Source organism: Tupaia chinensis, unplaced genomic scaffold, assembly GCF_000334495.1.
Source record: "Tupaia chinensis unplaced genomic scaffold, TupChi_1.0 Scaffold000217_1, whole genome shotgun sequence".
NCBI lineage: Eukaryota > Metazoa > Chordata > Mammalia > Scandentia > Tupaiidae > Tupaia > Tupaia belangeri.
In genome coordinates this window covers 7,073,577-7,094,312 of record NW_006159692.1, presented here as the reverse complement: position 1 = coordinate 7,094,312, position 20,736 = coordinate 7,073,577, and the positions used below count along the sequence as shown (strand labels likewise).

Genomic DNA, 20,736 nt, shown 5'->3' with positions numbered 1-20,736 from the left:
TGTTTTGCTTTAGTTTTTGCCAGAGGGCATGTGGGGGGACACCTCCAGATAGAGTTGCAATCCTCCTTCCTCCATTTCTCCATTCTGTTAGGATCCTGGGCATGCATGCACATGCACCTGATGTGTTCTTCCAGCTGCCTTGGCCAGGACTTTAACTTAGATCAGTCATGTAGGATCTGGCTCCAAATGCACAGTGCTCAACCAGTGCACAACCACTGTACTACCACTGCACCATGGGGCTGGCCAAGCTATTGTTTTTAACATGCATATTATCTTGGATGAGGTATGCTTAGGTCAGATGTAGATCAAGAGACACCAAAAGACTTGTACAGTTTTGCTGTACCCACAGTTCCCTGGAAGCACACAGCACCATGTAGGCTGACGCCAGGGGAGCACCTGGAAGGGCCATAGTCAGAGGGAGTGAGGGAGGAACTGTGTACTAGCACATTTGTGTGGTTTGGGCAGGAAGGAAAGGGTGAGACAAGGCAACCAGGTTTTGAATTTGCTAATTTGAGTTATTTCAGGGAGCTCTGACCTGGAGAGGCTGCCCGGGTCTTCTAGTTATCTGGCCCTAGTCTGATTATAGAGTGGGTGGGTGATGGCTCACAGTGTGAAAGCCTGATAAAGGAGGTGGTTGGGGGTGTGGCCTTAATTAAGTTTCTCAAGGGGAGGAACTGAGTGGCCTCTAGCCAGCACCTAAAAACCAGGTCAAGATAATTCACATGTTCCCATGTACACTACCTTACAGGAAGCAATATTCTTGAAAGAAATTTAGTTAGTTAATTTAGTTCAAAAGCTTCCCATGAACCATCACTTCTCTGATCCCAAAACATCAATACTCCACACTTCAACATTTTCTGAAATTTTGAAAGATTTTATCATCAAAAATGTATTTTTCTGGGACCAGCAGTTGGCACAATGGCTAAGTTGCTGGACTCCCATGTAGTCGATTGCTGTCTGAGTCCCAGATCTGGTGGCTTAAACTCACACCAGGCGTGCGTACATGCGTGCCCAAGATCCCAAGAGACTGCAGTGTGGCCATCCCTCCTAGGGGGTGATTTCCCGATGTCTCTCTTTGTCTTTCTGGTCAGTGCATGTGCCCTATAGCAAAAACCTCTCAAAAAAAATATTTTTAAAGAGTTGAGGCCAACTCAGGCCTATTGGTTAAAGGGAGTCTGGATCCCACATGCTGACAGCTTGATAAAAATACTCAGCATGTAAGCATGTGTGTCCTAAATCCCAAAAGTGTAGAAAAGGCATTCCCATAATCATGGCATTACTACTGGGGGTGCTCCTCCCCCCCACCGTCTGCCTGTCTCTCACTTGCTATAGCAAGTGCATGTATGTTCGGCAATGAAATAAAAAAAAATGTTAGAAAGCCCTTATAGCAATGGTTTATCTATAATCTTTTCTCCAAAACAGTAAAAAGAACTAGAGAACATATTGGTATCTGTTAAATTTGTTAAAATATTAAATGTAACTTTCTGTGTATCTATGATATACTACAATTTTAAAAAATTGAAGAGTGTTTATGCCCAAAACCCCAGAGGAGAATGGAGAAGAGATTGCGATGGGGGTCAGGAGGGCGGTGATTTCATGCTTTCTGTCTTGCTAGCAAGTGCATGCACCTTAAAGCTAAAATCTTTGTCAAAAAAAGATGTATTCCACCTGGCAAGTGAGAAAGTACCAAAAGAATATCACCATGTTCCAACTCCAAACAGATAGACCAATGTATTGATTATTAACAGCTATTAAAAGCCAAAAATGATAGAGAGAATACAACCAAATATCATATACTTCATGGTGCGAGTAAGCTTATCACTATGAGTTTGCTTGAGCAAGAGAAAGGATCAGAGAAGTGACCAGGCTTTGTAGAGGGTGTTCCTCTCCCTCATATGCACACCTACCCTATTAGAAGGGGAAAAAAATAGCTGATCTTTGAAAATTTTGTCTGAAATTAGTGAACCTTTTTCTTGGGTATTTTCATTTCTCCTATTGCTGCTTAAATCTCATTGTTCTTTCTTGCAGACTCTTTTGAAAAACTACCCCTTATTTCATTGTGGTTCTCTTTTTTTTTTTTTTTTTGAGAGGTTTATTTATTTTTTTTGCTACAGGGCACGTGCGCTCGCCAGAAAGACAGAGACAGAGAGCTAGAAAGCGAAAGGGGTGACAGCCACGCCACAATCCCTTCTCCTCCATTATCCTCTCGGGATCTTGGGCACGCACACACACGCGCCCTGCGTTGAATCCAAGCCACCGGGTCCAGGACTTGAACCGCAGTTGACTACATGGGAGTTCAGCGACATAGCCATTACGCTAACTGCTGGTCCCAGTTCATTATGGTTCTCAACTCATAATCTGACACTGTTCTGAACACTTCTTTAATTTCTTTAGTCATTTTTCGCCAAAACTTTACTTATTTCCTTTAAGAGACAACGCAGACAGGATCTCATCACAGGTGATCCCCCAGCACGCTGACAAGCCTTGCAGACTGCCAGTCAGCCAGCCAGCCAGGATCGCCCGCACTCATAGAACTCAGGTCCTCCGGGACCTAAACCCAGGCTTTCCCATATGGCTCCTGTATCGGGCAGTGGTGTGCTACCAACTGTGTCACTGCTGCTCCGCTACTCTGACGATTTTAAAAATAACTTCAGTTTAATTTGTGGAGACGGTCTTGACGTCTCTTCAGGAACAAAGCTCCTCAAAAGAAAATGGCGATTACCAGCCCTAGAACACCTGAGACAATCTGTTCTTGTGCCTCGGGCGATGGAGCTGGCGGTGACCTCCGTGGGCTCAGGAGCTCTGGGGCTGAAAAGCCCGCGTTCGCCCGAGGTCTTCTCAGTGACCTTCTGAGGCTCGAGGGGGCTTTTAGCCCCTCGGCACGACCTCAGCACACTGAATCTGACACATGCACCCCCTAAATGCTGCCCTGGGTGGTCGGTCTTCTCTCTCACTCCTCCATTTCCTCCTTCTACGCTGATCTCAAACAGGCAGTCCTTTGGCCTCGCCAGGCAGCGTCCAACGCCTCAAGAGCAGAAAGCGGCTCCCTCCCCCTGCTCCACCCCCCCGCAACCAAGATGGCTTTGCGCGCGCACCACGTCCTCTGTGGCTCCGCCCCGCCCCGCGCCCAGACGGCCAATCCACAGCCGCGCTACGTACACGTCACTAGCGCGCGCGCCCCGGACGTGCGTTTGGGGGCCCCGCCCAGCCTTGGTCCTTGCGTTCTTCCGGCTCCGTCGTGGAAGCAGGGCTGCGCCGCGTCTTCCCGAGGAAGGTGGGGTTCGGGGTAACCGGCCCGCGGTCATGCCGGCAGTGGGCAGCGGGGTGGGGAGGCAGGCTCGCGGGACTCCTGGTTCAGGGTGCCTGGGGAGTGGGGCCGAGTCGGGGCCCGGCACGCCGGGAACAGGAGGGCTTCCGGAAGCGCCGTGTGCGCTCCACAGGCCGGAGCCGAGGCCTCGGGCCTGCTTCGTGCCTGGCTCCGCCCCTCGGAAGCCCCGCCCAGGGCGCGCCGCGGGGTTTCCATGGTGACGGTAAACAAGTCTCAACTGCCTCAGCTACAACTGCCAAGTCCCCCGCGTTCCACCCTCCTCTAGGTGCTCCGAGGGACGACCGAGGTGCGGCAAGTGCGAGCGGGAGCGTGGAGACTCAGAGCCCGAGGTGAGGGCGTCCTGGGCGGGTGGCGTGTCGCAGGTAGAGGCCTCACTCCGAGACTGGGCCAGGCTTGGGGCCTTTGGGAGTGGGGGCTGCGACCTTAGGATTTGTGATCTGGGAGACGGTTTTGAGGGTAAGAACTGTTCTCTCGGGACCGACTGAAGTCTGAGGCCTATCGGCGTTGGGAACCGCGGGGCTGGAATTTGGGGACTGGAAGACGAGTTTGAGGTCAAGGGCCGCACACCCCGGACCGACTGCGGACTGGGTCTTTATGGGGAGTGAAGACCGTACGGCTTGATTTGGGGTCGAGGAAGCAGGATCCGAGGATAGAGGCTGCATATCCGAAACTGACCAGGTCCTGGGGCCAGAGCGTAGGGACCGCGGGGCTGGTATTAGGGTATTAGGGGAAGTGAGTTTCAGGCCAAAGCCTGCACACCCGGGACCGCACAGAGACTGGTCCCACGAGCGTTGTGTATCTCGGGGCGAGATTTGGGAATCAGGGAAACGGGGGTCAGAAGTCCAGGGCCACCTACGCGGCCACCAAACGGTGCCTGGGATCGAGGTAGAAGCTGTAAATCCCAGGACTGACCCCACCAGGGTGGGAACCGCGGACAAAGATTTGCGGTTTGGGTGGCGGGGTTGTGGTCCCGAAGGTGGGTCACGGCCGCGCGCGGCACCCCGATCTCCGGGCAGGGCACCGGGCGCCTGTGGGAGGTTCTTTTGAAACGAAAGCGGTAAGCTCACGTGGCTGAAGGCGTCGGCGAGTTGCACAAGACTCGCGGAGGGCTGGCTCCTCCTCCCTCCTCCCACGTCCCGCTCCCAGAGCCCCCGTGCGGTCTCTGGGCCCTTTCTTCCTCTTCCGCGGCGGCGTGTGCCCGAGCGCCGTTCTCTTCTCTGGCCTCCAGCTCTCACAGGTATCGTTTGCGTTTTGGATGAACATCTTTGCCTCCCGGGCTTCGTCGGTCGTTTCCTTTTCCTTTCGCTTCACTTCTTTGTGTCTTGGGACGTATTTTCGCCGATTCCTACTGCTCCTGGGAAACTTGTGGGCCCGGCCCAAGCTCTCGCTGCTCTCTCACCGTGCTCTCCGGGACCCCGTAGTCCCGAATCATTTCCCCCGCAGACCGTAACTTAAAGGGGCTCGCAGGGGTTCTGGCACACCACCGTCCGATTCTAGTCGTGTGCCGGACCGCCGCCATGCGGCGTTCGTGTCCCGGGCGGAAGAGAAGGGCCCCAGTAGGCGCTTTTGGCCGCTACTTTTCCTTCCTGAACAGGCAGCCCGGACAAGTCGGGAGGTGCCACTTTGTAGTTTTCACGAGTATCTCCAGCGACGCTGGCTCTCGCCCGCGCAGCGGCCCGCTACCTGGCGGGGAGGGATCCGCGTGCTGCCGGGGCCGAGCGGGGCAGTGCGTGTGGCCGCGCCGCTTACCGGAACCGCCCGGGAGGCAGGCGCAGGCGGTGGGTGAGGGGCGGCCCGTGCGCGCCTGGGGTAGGGGTCAGGGGCAGGCCTCGGGCGGCAGAAACACGATGGCGAGGCGAGCTGGCGGGAAAAGCTTCGGGGCTTATCATTTTAAAAGTCGTGGGGCTTAGCTGGGGTGCAGGGAGCGACGCCATAGGAGAGCCATGTGGGAGGCCTGGGTTCCGGCGGTTCGCGGCCTAGGTTTAGCGCGCCAGGCGCACCCGCGATTGCGCAGTGATCCTGGAGGGCTGGGGGTGGGGGTGTTTGGGCGTGGGGAAACTTTGTCAGGGTTCTCTTTGTCTCAATTTCTTGCGTTTAGTAAAACAGTAAACTTTTTTAAAAAAATTTTATAGAAATAGTACCGATCATAATTTTTTGTTTGTTACTTTAGTTTGGATTTTTAAAGTTCTGAATTTCTAGTGGGAATAAAAAATACCTCTGGTTCTTCGGATAGATAAAAACTTTTCAGTTAGACTTAACATACATTTGGATCTATCAATGGACAGTGCTGTTTGACTTTTCTAGTGAAATTTCTAGACTTCGTTTTTTCGTTTTAAAACAAGTAAATTACTTTTAATGAATATTGGGAAAGATCGCTTTATTATGCAATATTAAGCAAGTATAGTTTTTGGTTATAGAAGTTATATTCTTGTATGCATTTCCGTAAATTGACTCTTAACTGGTAAGTGACTTTGGTTTCCACTTAAAGGTAATGTGACAGAGCTTTCCTTTAAACACTAAAGTTTAACTAAAAATGCGAATTGATTTAAAGGAAAATATTGAGGAAGGAAAAGAGTGAGTTCTCCCATGTGGCCAGAACCCTGGAAACTGATGGGAAAGTCATTGGGTTAGGCACTTGGGTGACTGCCCTCTAATTCCCCTTCCCCCACCTGAGCTTTGGCTCTTGAGCTCTTCTTAGAACCATGTTAATTGACTCTCACCAGGTACAGCTACAGAACTTAAGTAGGTGTTTTACTCCATTTTGTAATCATAAACTGGTGATCATTGAAAGTGGGTTATTGCATTCATCCCCATGAAACAGATGAGAAGGTAGAGTTTAGGGAGAAGTCACTTGTCCAGAGACACAACTGGGACCAAGAGAGAAACAGTCTGACCAGGACAGCCCTTCTCTGCCAGGCTTCATTCACCTAGTTGCCTTGAGGCAGAGTTCCTGTGGAGGACAGCAAAGTGGGCAGAGGGAGAACCTAGCTCAACCCAGACAAGCAGACTTATTTTAGTAAAATCTCAGACCAATAAAATTCTTATTCATAAATAATTTCTATTTTTTTCTGCTTCTATTTCTAAGGAGTCTCTTAAAACATAAGGGCAATACCATCATCATACTTTAAAAAAGTAATTCCTTTCTCATATCAAGTACCCAGGATTCAAACACTATAAAAAGTTTTTATATAACTGGTCTGTTTGAACAGGATCCAAAGTCACACCTTATATTTGATAAGATGCCTCTCAGATTATTTTTTTAGTTCAGAGCAGTGCTGTCCCGATAGAAATATAAGCCACCTAAAATTAACTTTATGTGTAACATTTCTAAAAATTAAAAAAAAATAATATGTATATGAAGCCTTCAAGATCCTGTGTGAATTTTACACTAAAAAGACCATCTCAGTATGTATCTGCTACATTTCAAATGAGGTGGGAGACTACTGTATAAGAAACAGTGATAATCTAGAAGAGTCCCATTTAAAGGATATTCTTCCTTTGGGCATATTTGTCAAACACGGTAGAGTTCCCTAACTTAGGTTTTTATTCATTGTATTTTAAGGTGGTGTGTGAATCTGTTCTATTTCCTTTATGATGGTAGTTAGCTCTAAAGGTTGTGATTCCTATGGGAGTTTGTGGAAAGAAAATTTAATTTTCAGGGCTGTGCTTCTTAAGCACTGGCACATCTGTATTGGTATTTCATTTTGTGAAATTTTAGCAGCATTTGACCATTTTTTAGATCCATCATTTTGTTAATGGTTTTGAAGTCAGGTGATTATTTATTGAGAAATACTTATATAGAGAAGAAATCTTAATCCTTTGATGTAAGTATGCTTTACATTGCTAAAGGCAGGTACAGTTTTTCTTTATGTTCAGCAACATCTAGCATAAAGAACGTGCATCCCTTCCTACCCATGTGCCAAATATAGCCAACTGTTTTTTTCTAGTATTATGAAAGTCATGGGTTTTAACATAGGATGTGCCTTAATCCACTGCATATTCTCTTTGATACTCACATTACCAAATTTTTACCCAGTGGAAATCCTCAGACTGGTTCCTAATTCTTTCTTGGCACAATTTGAGCTTAACATTTCTCATAAAACATTAAAACAATAGTTTTACATCTTCTGTCTGTACTGATACTATCAATATGAGAACTTGCTGTGATTGACTTTGAAATAATCAGCTACACTTGTCTGCCTGAAATAAACCCAACCTGGCCATGATGTTATGTGTTTTACCAGATTTGGTTGGCTAACACTTGTTTAGAATTATTACATCTGAGTGAAATTAGTCTGTGAATCTTAATAAACTACCATAAAACTTTAGGAAATATAACACCAATTCCAGGTTGCTTTTAAGTCAAAGTTTTAAAAAAGTAGGTCAAAACACAGTACTTTATAAGTTAAAATATTCAGACAGCCTTGAGCTAGGAAAAGATCTCTCAAACAGGGCATAAAAAAAAAATGTCCTGTCCATTAAAAAAAAGAATTACAGGGCAGCTGGTCCATATGGCTGACTGCACCATTTGAGTCCTCCACCTGGTGGAGATGGCTGCTTAAGTGTATATGAGTGCCCAAAGTCCTGAGAAAATAATGAAGGAGGGATTGTGACATGGCCATAAGTCTGACTGTATAAATACACATTGCAAAGATCAGCCATCATTAAGGTATCCATTCACTTTCCAGTTGAGAACCCTGTTCTGCTTATGTTAATTTGGTTAGAATAGTACTTTTATTAGAGAAATTTTTGCTAGAGGATGTGCGCACTTGCCATAGTGACAGAGACAGAGAGCAAGAAATCATCTGCAGGGAGAATGGCCACACCACAGTCCTTTCTCTTGGGATTTTGGGCATGTATGCACACATGGCCTGTCATGAGTTTTAAGCCATTGATTGGGTCCAGGACTTGAACCACGGTCTGCTATGTGGGAGTCCAGTGAAATAACCATTAAAACATCTGCTGGTCCGAGAATAGTATTTATTTGGTCGAATTATGAAATGGATGACATGCTGGGCCACAATTATGTTTTTATTTTTGAAGAATTATCTTATACTTGATTTTATTTACTTATTTAAAATTAACTTTATTTATTAATTTGACCAGAGAGGGACAAAGCAATAGCAAGTAAGGGAGAAGGAAAGTGAGAAAGCAAGCTGCTAGGTCCAGAACTCCAGGCCATGTGGGAGTCCAGTGCCCATGAACACCATGCTCCCTGCCGGCCCTATTTATTTATTTTGTAAAGAATTCCTTTATATTTTAATTTTATTTATTCATTTATTTTAATTCAACCCTAGAAAGAGAGGAAAAGTGAGAAAGCAAGACACCAGGTCCAGGACTTAGGACTGTGGGCAGCCTTGTGGGAGTATCCAGAACTTAATCACCACACCCCTGCTGATCCCTTATTTTATTTTGACCAGAGAGGGAAAAAGCGAGAGATTCTACAAGTTGTTAGGTCTGGGACTCGAACTGTAGTCAGCAGTGTGGGAGTCCAGCGCCCTTAACCACCACACCACCTGCCGGTCCCACAATGAAATATTTTAAACTGTACACTTCAGAAGTGCTGAGCATGACCACCGTCTAATTCAGTAACATTTTCTTATGTTGAAATACTTTTGCATTCCTGGGATTTATCCCACCTGGTCATGATGCATGATCTTTTTCTGTATGTGTCAAGTTGGATTTGCATTTTGCAGTTTTGTTGAAATATATATTTATTTTGCATATATATGCAAAATATATATATATTATATATTCATCTGTATTTTTTTAGATTATTTTACTCATGATAGCACACAAGACAGAAAAGTGCCCTAATGGGATCACATGCTGTTTCTCATAAGCCTGTTGTATTTCAGATGTGTAAGGCCTGGCATTCAAACCCAGTTGCCCATGTGGCTTCTGGTATTGCAGTATTTTTTATTTTTTTGGAGAGGTTTTTGCTATAGGGTGGGGTGGGTGGGTGTGGCGCCACGCTACAATCCCTTCTCTTCCATTCTCCTCTTGGGATCTTGGGCGGGCATGCACAAGTGCCTGTCCTGAGTTTAAGCCACCAGGTCCGGGACTCAACTGTGGTCGACTACACGGGAGTCCAGCAACATAGCCCTTACGCCAACTGCTGGTCCTTCAGTAGTATTTTGTTAACTGTGCCACAGAAGGTGGGCCATATGTCTATAGTTTCTTGGGATATCTTGTCTGATTGTGATATTTGGTTGTATTAGTTTGCTAAGGCTGCTGTACATAGTACCACAGGTTGGCAGCTTAAAGAAATTTATTTTCTCACAGGCTTGAAGGTCCCGCATCAAGAGGTTGACTGGGTGACAAGAGAAATGGCATATGAATAAGGATTCACAAAGAAAAAAAAGGCAAAGAAGACAAGACAAATGGCAGGGGATTGTCCTACTTAGATAGCTCAGTTTATTTTCATCAGGATAGTTTAAGAAGACACAGCTCAGGCATATGTTAGTAAACCTTCTGAGAGAAAATTATAGGGCCTGGGACCAGCAGGTGGTGTAATGGTTACTTACTGGACTCTGACTAGTTAACTGTGGTTCAAGTCCTGGACCTGGTGGCTTAGAACTTATGCCTGGCACATGTGTCTGCATGCCCAAGATCCTGAGGGGAGTGGAGAAGGGATTGTGCTGTGGCCATCCCCCTTGGGGGGAAGATTTCTCACTGGCAAGCACACGTGCCCTATAGCAAAAAAACTCTCAAAAAAAAAAAAACAAGTGTGGGGGACTGGCAGGTGTCGTGTGTTTTGGTTAAAGGTGCTGGACTCCCATGTTGCTGTCCTGGACTTGGCAGCTTGCTTTCTCACTTTTCCTCTTTCTCTCTCTTACTCTGTCCCTTTCTGGTCAAAATAAAGTGAATAAAGTTAAATAATTCTCTTTTAAAAAAGTATAGGGTCAACAGGTGATGAGATGATTAAGGCTCTGGATCCCACATGGCTGATAACTCCGTTCAGATCCCAGACCTAGCAACTGATTTTGGGGACCTGTGTATGCATGCCCAAAATCATGAAAGGGGATTGCATATTGGCCTTCCACTGTGGGGGATAATTTCTTTTCTTTTCTTTCTTTCTTTTTTTTTTTTTTTTTTTTAAGAATCTTTAAATTTAATTATACTCATTTATATTTTAATTTGACCAGAGAGTGAGAGGGAGGGATTGAGGGGGGGGGAGCGCTCAGGAGCCACCAGGGACCAGCACGTGGTGTGGTTGGGGAGAGTGATTTCAAACTTTCCCTCTCCCCCTCTCTCTGGCAAATGCATGTGCCCTATATCAAAAAGTTTAAAGTATATAAAGAAAATTGCTTTGGAAAAAAGTATGTCCTACAAGTCTCTTCTCTCCCTCTCCACTTTTTTTTTTTTTTTTTTCTTTAAGAATTATTTAACTTTATTTGATGAGAGAAAGTAAGAAAGCAAGCTGCTGGGTCCAGGACTCAAAACTGTCTTCCATGTGGGAGTCTAGCACCCTTAACCACCATTCCCCACTCCCCTGTTTTTATTTATATTTTTATATCTGTTTTTAAATAGTCCTTGCACTTGATTTTTCAGGCCACTATCTTTTCACCTTTGGACTTTAGAACTTAGTTTTTAGATCAGAAAGCTTTTTATTCCGTAATGGAACATCTGAGATGGTTCTTATTGTTTTTGTTATTTTGTTGTTAAATTATGTATGATTTTGTCCAGCCCTTCTCTGAAACTTGCCTGGGTCTGATGTTTGGTATATGCTCTCTGAGTGCCAGAACCCCTCTCAGATTTTGTCAAGTTTCTTTTCTCCCTGCTTGGCTCTCCTCTTTTCAGGGCAGAATGTTGTGGTCCCCTGAGCAGTTAACAAGGAACACAAGGAGCTACAGCAGTCTCAGCTACATGGGACCTGACAAAGAGTTAGTTTTCCATTACCTCCTCAGGAGGAAGATCATCCCTAGATATGCCTTGAAGGGTATCTGGAGGCTCTGGAAACCATGACCAGAACCCATAGGTTTCTGGAGCCTAACTGTAGGATTTAACTGCACCCATTGTGGGGTGGTTGGTGGTGGTATATGCCACTTGCTTAGGAGAGAAAGGTTTAGAAAAGTTAGCAGGAGGTGGTCTAGGAGCTCTGTCTTTCTTACCAGTTAAATTTTATTTGGCAGAATCCAAACATGTATGCACACATACAAACTACTTTTTTTTTTTTAAGAGGAGTTTGACTTAGGGTCATGCACTCCAGAGAGAGACAGACATTGAGAGGGAAAGTGAGAAACATCCCCCCCCCTGCAGGGGGGGGGCGGTCGCCATGCTGCAATCCCTTCTCCATTCTCTTCCCCAAATCTTGGGTACACATGCATGCATGCACACACATGTCGGGTGTAATTTTGAAGACACCAGGTTTGCAACTCAAAACTGTGGTCAGCCATGTGGGAGTCCAGTGATGTAACCATTATGCCATCTGCTGGCCCTCACAAACATTTTTTAAGTAGAACAGTATCTTAACCTGTGTTGGGTAAAATTTGTCTCTTAGGTTAATTTCAGTATACTTTTTTTTTTTTTTTAAGAGATTTTTGCTATGGGACGTGGGGAAGACAGAAAGGGAGAAATCAGTCCCCAAGAGGATGGCCATGCTGCAATCCTGTCTCCATTCTTGAATCTCTCAGGATTTTGGGCAGGTGTGCACACATGCCCAATGTTTTTTAAGCTCCTGGGTCCAGTGTTTGAACTGCATTCCACTACGTGACATAGCCATTACATTATCTACTGGTTCCCTAATTTTACTGTTTGAGCCCATAGGGAAACAGTGTATTATTACCCTACACTTACGGATAGTAAGTAAATTAAAGAGCCTTTTAGTTATCTACAGGTCATGCTTTTGAATAAAAATGTAGTAATGGAATAAACATTTAAAACTTGAATAATGTAATGTTCCATCTATAGCTCTTTATTTTTTTCCCATCTATAGCTCTTAATAGCTTTTAGCGTAGCTTTGTGGCAAGTTGCGTGAATTGGGTCAGAATTCTCACAGTTCAAATCCATGAGCTCCATTAAGAGTTAAGTACAATTGTGTGTACTGATGTACTTTTTAAATGTTTCTTTTTATTCATGAGAGGGAGACAGGCACCCTTGACAGGGTCTTATCATACTGTTGTCCCCCTTCCCCAGCCTTAAATTTCCACTTGTCTTCCTGAATATGTTTCACCCCTCATCTTTTTTTTCCATGTTCCTATTCCACCAGATAGCACCTAGACTGTTCTGTTAAAAACTGAAACTCAAAATCAAAACGGCATTCCATTTTGAATAACTGACTTCCCATTGACCTGATAGTACAGTCCAAAACACTAAGCCAGAACCTAGGTCTCCAAGGCTATTGTGAACAATCTTCCTCTGCCTCTTTCATCTGACTTAGCTTTAGTTTTCTTTTTCAGTACAGTGTTCCTCCCCAGGCAGAAACCTTATTATGGCCAAAGGATAATTAACATTTGCCTCTTGAGTCACAAAGAGTTAATCAAAGAAGGCATGTATAAAATTCAAGTGCAACAGATACATTTTTTGAAAAATAAAATTATATAAATTGCTAAGAAGCAGTTATGACCATTTCCATTGGGAGTGTCCGCTCTAAAAGCAGATGACCATTATGCCTAGTTTTCCTTCAGAATATGTTTCACTTTTCTTGAATGTGCGAGTTTTTAGTATTTCTCACTTTCCTTGGGTTGACTGGAGTTTGAGTCTAGAGAACTTGGATTCCCTGATAGGAAAAATAAGCAAGGAGGTGGGGCTTTGTTTATTGTGAACTAACAAGTACAAAAGCGGAGTACAATGAGATTGACTCCCATATTTCCAACACCCAGCTCTGACAATTACCACATGGGCAGCAGTCCCCATCATCACACCATTCCATTTATGAATGTTGTCAGGATACAGCTAGAAAATAAGTATAGCCATAGGAACTAGCAGATGGTGTAATGGTTATGTCACTGGACTCTAGCCTACTGAAGATTGAGTCCTGGACCCACGGCTTAAAACTCAGGCTGGGTGCATGTGCGTGAATGGTCAAGATCCCGAGAGGAGACTGGAGAAGGAATTGTGGTATAGCCGCCCCCTCGGGAGTGATTTCTTGCTTTCTGTCTCTTGTCTCTCTAGTGAGTGTTCATACCCTGTAGCAAAAATCTCTAAATACTAATAAATTAATAATAAAATATAGCCACAATTCTATCATCTAAAATAAGTATGAATTTCTAGTCCTGTTCAGTATCCCTTATTTTGAATGCCAGTTTGACTCAGTGTCAGATAAGTCTGATGCATTGTGGATCCTTGATAAATCAAGTTTCTTTGATGCATGCCACTCATTTTCTTAGGAGCTGTTCCTTGGAAAGGATGGTCTCATTTGTCCTTAGAGTTCCACTATTATACATCCCTCTTTCCTCTTGAGTTATATAAACGATAGTGTAGTAAATAGATCTTGAACACTGTTAAACAATTATGTTAAATGTCTATAGGCCTAATGGCACAGTGATGAAGTGGGAAGCTGGATCTGGTTCAAATCCTGGCTCCAGTGGCTTGAAAAACACCAATGTTGTACACTTAAATGCCCTAAAAGCCAGCCTGCCTGGATGGAGAAGAGTGTGTAACTTTGACCGTTTGTCAGTGGGGTTGTTTTTGTTAAGTGTTACCTGCCAAATACAGCCACTGGCAATAACTATTAAAAAAATAAAAGTAGAGATAAAAATATAATGAAACTTGGGGCCAGCTAGTGGGGGTGGTTGAGGTGGCTGACTACACAGCTTTGTTTGAGCCCCAGATTGCTGGCTTTAAAAATGCCAGGCACACCTGCATGTGTGTCAAATCCCAGAAGCCATTGCAGTATGACTATCTTGTCTGGAGGGGGCTTTCTCACTTTCTCCTGGCAAGCTCATGTGCCCTCTAACAAAAAAATGTGTATGTCTCTGTATAAATGAACGTAATGTACACACCACCAACTTCAATAAAAAAAATTCTTGGCCTATCTTGCTTCATCTGTATTTCCACCCTCTGAAGTCAGATTATTTTCAGATTGAAGACTTTAGACATCTGTAAATTTTTTAAAGAATTATTTTATTTAACTTAATTCATTAATTTGCTTATTTCAACTTGACCAGAGAGGGGCAGAGAGAGAGAGAAAGCAAGCCGCCGGGTCCAGGACTCGAACCACGTGCAGCCATGTGGGAATCCAGCGCCTTTAACCACCATGCCACCTGCCAGCCCCATCTATAAATATTTTTAAGTATCTCTGAATAAGAGTACGCGGTTGTACAAAACAAGGTATTGTATGTTTAGCTGTTTCCAGTCGAGTTCTGTACTTTAGCGGTGATTTGCTGGTTTCTCTTACACGATGCGGCCCTCGTCCCGTCCCCAAGCTTGTACTCTGGACTTTCCCCGGGTGGCTCCCCTGGCTCCTTTCTGGAGAACTCGCTGAGAACTGTCTTCCTGGTTGCCTCTCTCTTTCCTTCCCCCACTTCCTGCCTTCGCTTACCGCGGGCCACACCTGCAGGCACGCGTTTCCCATTGGTGACATCTTGGCGGGCCCCGCGGTGGCACTTCCTGCTCTGCACCCCGTGACCCGCGTCCGCCAGCCGCCCTCGGATCACGCGGCCTTCACTTCCCGGACTCCGGACTCTGCAGCGTCTCCATACCGACTGCCCGCCCCAGGCGTGGTGAGCCGCCGCTGGGCCTAGGACCGGGGCTGGCAACCCTCCCCGCCCGGAAAGCCCGCGCGGCCTCTCCCCTGCGCCTCCCCCACTGCCCTCCCGCCCGGTTCCTGTGTCCCCACCCGGCCTCTGGGATCCTCCTGCATTCTCCACTCCCTTCAGTCACCCATTCGGCAGGGCCGGGCGAACTCCAACGCGTTCCCGCCCTCGGGGGAGGTAACTCCCACCCCACTGGTGGGCCGGACGGGTTAGCCCGCCAGAACACCCCCTCCCCCGCTCTGCTCGCCCCGCTCCGCCCCTGCCCGGAAGCTCCCGCCCGAGCCGCGCAGGCCCCGGGCCGACCTTCCTGCCGCCCCGCTGTCCTGAGGAAGCGGGGTCGGTCACCAGGTGCAGGCTCAGGGAACGTCGTCACCTTGTCGTTGGGGTTCCGCCGCCGTGCTTCCCGCCAAAACGCGAACAGCCTTGCTTCTGGGATTCCGACCTCACAGGGAGCATTTGCCCCTGGCCACGTGAATTTTTATTTCAGGTTGAGAACAAGATGCACCTGGATTTTCCCCGGAGGCCTCTGCGTTTGTAAGCTTCGGGTGGAATTTGAGTCCTTCGGCTTACAGCCGCACTTGATGAAAATAGAAATCTGCTCTACTCTCAGAGGTAAGTCTTGATTTGAAAAAAGTGAAAGGCATAGTCTTGAAGCCCCGGCTTCCCTGGACTTTGACTTAAGGGCAGAACTCTGATAGTAACCACAACCCTTGCTTGATCCGGCCTTCTGGAGGTTAAGAATCATTTGCAAAATGAAGGGGGAGGTGGGCCCCTTTTGAAAGCGCTCCTTAGGCTTCTCTAGAGTACAAAAGATCTGTAAAGGAGGGTAAATCAGTGTCCCACCTGCCTGTTCGGAACAAAAGAAAAGGAGGTGGGTGGTGCTTCAACTGCCCTGTTTACTCTGCAGATGAACTAACTAGTCCTAGTACTCAGGCACGCCCTGTTTATCTTGATTGGAACTACCTGAAGGCAGCATGAATCCCGTCTAACCAGTAATGGGATTTAGGAGCAATGTAGATAGTCTTTTTTAAACACAGACTCGGCCCTGCCCCGTTCTGTTTCAGAGTTTGCATTTTTTAAAATCCCTGATTGGTCCATGTGCACATTGAGGCATGAGAACCACCAATTTATAACTTGGTTGGCTACAAGGCCAGTCACCTAGAAGAGTTGTGCAAAGTCTTCCTTGTTGTATCCTAGACATTTAAGTCAGAATCTTTGGGTGTGGGATACAGAAGCTGTGTATTTATTGCTTCTTAGTGTTATAGATGCTACCAGCAGTGAGACTTGGGCTCCATCAGCGTCTCCCCTGGGGTATAGCTACAGTTTACTGGGTCTTGTGTCAGTTGACTAAAGTAGTTCTAGCTGCCAGCTTCTGACTGTCCCCAGAGAGGCCCAGAGTGTTGGTCTGTGGGCCTCATTGGAGAGAGAGGAGTGGAAGTGGATTAGGACAAAAAGATCATTGGGTTACACTCTTAAAAGCCCCTAGTTTCTGTGGAGGCTAGTGGGGGAGAATGTAAATGGTTGAAGCCTCTTGAAAACTTGGTTATAGAGTATTAGAAATGACACTGTTTCATAATACTTGTTTTTTTTTTAAAAAAAAAAAAAACTGCAAATACTTTACATTTTTACATCTCTCCCTCTCCAGTATCTCTGGTAATACTGCAGAAAACTTAAAAGGCAAGGTGAATACAATTGTCTATATGTTATTAGTGATGTTTGTATAGAAGAGCGTATTTCAACAGTAACTCTCTTATTTTCTCAGCTAGCCAGATCAAATATTGTCCATAAGAAAGTTAGCAAAACTGGCATGGTCTTTTGAGTGTCCCCACACTGCCCCCAGAGGCGTTTTTGTGCATTGTAAGCCACGTTAGACAATTGCCAGCAAACACCTTTGCCCTGGTGCCCATCCTTGGAGGAGCTAACTACTGGTTCATCCCTTTTGACTTTTCACTCAGCACCCCCTCCCAACTTGTTCACTTCCTGTACTCCTGCCCTCCATATTTGAATTTCCTCCTGCCTTGTTCTCAGAGTCTGGAAACTCTGAAATTAAGTTTACTAAAACAAAGAGGGTGTTTCCATTTCAGCTTTAGTCATTATCATATGAAAAGTTAAGCCTCTTTCTTGCTGATAGGGTGGGCCAGGTTGTGAGATTTAATTCTATCGACCTAGGGACTATAAAAGACCTTCAAGCCTGGCAGCTGTGACCTCTTTCTTTGGAGGAGTAGAGCTCTGAGCCTGCTACGGTGGTTGTGGGAATCCAAGGTCAGTTTCTCTTTGTTCTCTTTTTTATAGGATAATTCATTACTTACCAGACTTGTCTCCCACTGAAGACATCCTTTTGTGTTTTAAGGTGAGCTAATGCGAAGTAATTTTTGATGTATTTCTATTTAATCTGTCAAGTAAAATCTGAAAGAAATTTTCTTAGGGTCTGGAGTTAAAAGAAATCTTGCACCTAGCTTCACATCTGACTTTGAGCAAGACTTTAGCACTCTTAATTGGATTTTTGTTAATGAAGATCTTACAAATTTTGAGAAATGGGATAGAAAACTAATTTTGGGATAAAAATAAATGACGTGTTCTAAGTGTAGATTGGTTTATGAAGTATTTTAAGTAATTCGGATATGAAGTATTTATACTTCTAATGTATCTATTTCAGCTTAGCTAGGGTGCTTCATTCTTAAGGGAGGTGTTGACCCCTTGGCCAGCACTTAATCCCTTGCTAATCTTGGGCCCACTGTGCCAGTCCTAGGCTCTGGGTGGGGTGTGTTGGCCCACAGAACAGAGGCAGTTTGTCACCATTAGGCTCCTAATGTGATTTTCAAAATACCTTTTACACTGATCGTGACAGGACTTGTAGGAATTTAGAACCATGAGACTAATTTGTAGAGAAAGGGCAGACCTTTTTGAAAGGTGATGTGTTTGAACTGAGATTTAAGGATTAGTAGTACTTAGCTGGTCGGGAGATTGGGCATAGTATATTTGGACAGAGAATTACCCTGTGTTGACCATATGTGTCAAATCCTCAAGACACATTCCAGGCAGAGAGAAAAAAGGCGAAAGGCAATGATGCAGGGTACACAGGGTAGTATTTCTACTAAAGTCCAAAAAGGCCTGAGGACATGGAAGCAGGACAGTGGCATAGGTTTCACAGAAACACTTGAAATGTGAATTGTGTTTCTGTAAGAGCCAGCTGCCATTCTTGGAGAACTTAAATGTTGAGAAAATGGTAGCTTAGAATAGGCCATTCTTCCAGGAATTAGGGGGAAGAAATGCAGGGACAGAAAAGAATATGAGAAATGCAAGGGAAGGATATGAGAGAAATACAGGAAGAAAATGACAATTTGACTAATATCACAAAGGAAAAATATTCTATGCTCGTACTCTGCTGTCTGTTGGGGACTGGTTCTAGAGTTGTGAAAAACCTTGTTGAGCAATATCAAGATTTAGGAGTGACGGTCCTACGGAGAATGGCATCAGTGGAGAGTTGGTAAATTGATTGGATTTAAAGACTTGAAAGCAGTTGTCCAAGATTGTTAGTTTTCTACTAGAGCTTTGTGATTCTCTATTAGATAAGTCTATTAGTGTCACATTTGGAATGTTGGGGGTGGGGAAAGTGCTGTGTTCATTTGTGGTCTGGAGGGAGAGCTGTGGACCACAGCTGTACGTGCTTTTTTTCTTTAATTACTTATTTTAATGTTATTTATTCATTCATTTATTTTATTTTGGCCAGAGAGACACGGGGGTGGAGGGCAGTGAGAAAGCAAGCCACTAGGTCCGGGACCCAAAACATGGTCGGCTGTGCGGGGAGTGCCCATCCTCTTTAACTTCCAACTTCCACGCCACTCGCTGGTCCCTGTATGTGCTCTTCTGAGTCTCGGAGCTGGGGGCCAAAGATTGGGTTTTCTGAGCCCAGAGATAAATCTTGGATATAAAGAAAACTGGCTAAACTCAGTGATTGCCTACAGCCCATACTGGAAGGGGGGAGAACTCAGAGACTGAGTGGAGTGAGGAGTGAGCGAGAAAAAAGAATTGTATCACAGAAGTGAAAGAGAAAAGCTTTCTAGGGAAGGAATGATAAAATTCTGCTGTGGGAGCAAGTGAAATAAAAGATGAAAAAACACTTAACCTGGTTTCTTTCCAAGGAGTCTATTAATATTAAAACTTACTATTATTCTGGAACAGTGTGTATGAACTCCTCAGGGATAGGGAAGAGAAACCTCCCCCTTCTCATGGGAGCATGCTACAATCCAGTCTCCATTTGTCCATCCAGTTGGGAATTGGGGCATACACTAACCAGAGCTGGCATGTTTTTCACACTGCCAGTGTTGAAATTGTAACTGGTCAGCCATATGGAATCCTGGCTCTGTTACTAGGTCATGGATGTTCCCTTTAAAGGGTGGAGCATGGAGACCCTCAATGAGATTTTACTGAAGGACAAAGGAAATCAGCAAGTATCTGGAGGCAAAGCTGATTCAGGGGAAGGTTATGTATTGTAAGGATGGTTAAAACAGCATTATTTAATTGCTAAGAGACAGTGCTCAGTACAGAAGAAACACTGGGCATGTATACACCAAAAATCCAGAGAGGATAATGGAGGAGAGTTTATAGTGTGTCCATCCCCCTTGAAAGGGGGATGCTTTCTCACTTTTTCTTTCTGCCAAACATTAAACTTTAAAGACATCTTTTGCTGGGTGAAGTTGGGAACCCAGGACAGAGTTATAGATACTGATTGATCTCAGCCATGAGGGCAACTCTTTTTTTTTTTTTTTTAAAGAGGTTTTTGCTATGCGGTGCGTCCTAGACAGAAAGTGAGAAATCAACCCCAGGGGGGATGGCCACGCTGCAATCCCTTCTCCTCTTGGGATCTTGGGCATGCACGCACACGGGCCTGGCGTGAGTTTCAAGCCACCGGGTCTGGGACGCAAACTGAGGTCGACTACGTGGGAGTCCAGCGACATAGCCATTATGCTAACTACTGGTCCCAGGGCAACTCCTTCTTGACAAATTCCTAGACTTTAGAACTTTTTCTTCATAAGGTTCTCATTCCTTGAAAGTAGATGACATCAGCCAAAGCTGAAGGGGAGATGACAATATATGGGCCAGATCTAAAGTAATGACCCTGATTTTTCAGCAACAGTTTTCACCAGGGGGCAGTTTTACCTCCTGCGGTGTTATGTAGGAATCTGTGGGGCTCTGGCTGTCAGTAAATGTGGGGATGGGGTACTACTGGCCTCTGGTGGGGAGAGGCCAGGAATGCTGCCAAACCTCCCAGCTGCACAAGACAGCCACCCTCAACAAGATCCCTCTACTCCAGAGTGTTAGCAATCCTGAGGGTAAGAAGCCATAGTCTTTAGGGGCACCATTTTGCCTCAATATATAATAGACCTGAGCCCCTCAGTATGCCCATGAAACAGTCTTTAGGGCTCTATTTTTGTGACCACAGATTGAAACAATGTGGTCTAAGCTGGATGATGAGGAAATAAGGAAGAAAAAGTTGTGGATACTGAAGCCTGGTTCTCTGTGAGAGATAGCTGTTGTAGTAGAGGCAGAAGAATGCAACTACCATAGTGAGATTTATGTGGTATCCTTTCTGGACTACTTTTATTTTTAAAATTTTATTATTGTTATTATTATTAAACTTGACCAGAGAGGGAGAGTGAGACGGCAAGCCGCCATGTGGGAGTCTAGCACCTTAACTGTGCCACCTGC

At 45.3% G+C, this 20,736-nt stretch overlaps 1 protein-coding gene across 7 annotated transcripts in view; it reads left to right on the top strand.

Moving 5' to 3' along the window:
* Window positions 1–3,181: 3,181 nt before the first annotated feature.
* LOC102469405 (heterogeneous nuclear ribonucleoprotein F) overlaps window positions 3,182–20,736 on the top strand; it is a 19,926-nt gene continuing 2,371 nt past the window's right edge. The window contains exons 1-5 of one of the 7 annotated variants that reach the window (XM_006147662.3): window positions 3,182–3,274; window positions 3,594–3,657; window positions 14,832–14,994; window positions 15,515–15,639; window positions 17,320–17,377. The gene's annotated coding sequence lies outside the window, so the exon portion shown is untranslated. Of the gene's footprint in view, window positions 3,275–3,593; window positions 3,658–4,444; window positions 4,566–14,831; window positions 14,995–15,514; window positions 15,640–17,267; window positions 17,290–17,319; window positions 17,378–20,736 lie in introns of those variants that run through there. The other 6 variants (XM_014587548.2, XM_006147665.3, XM_006147663.3 and 3 more) reach the window with 6 other exon arrangements.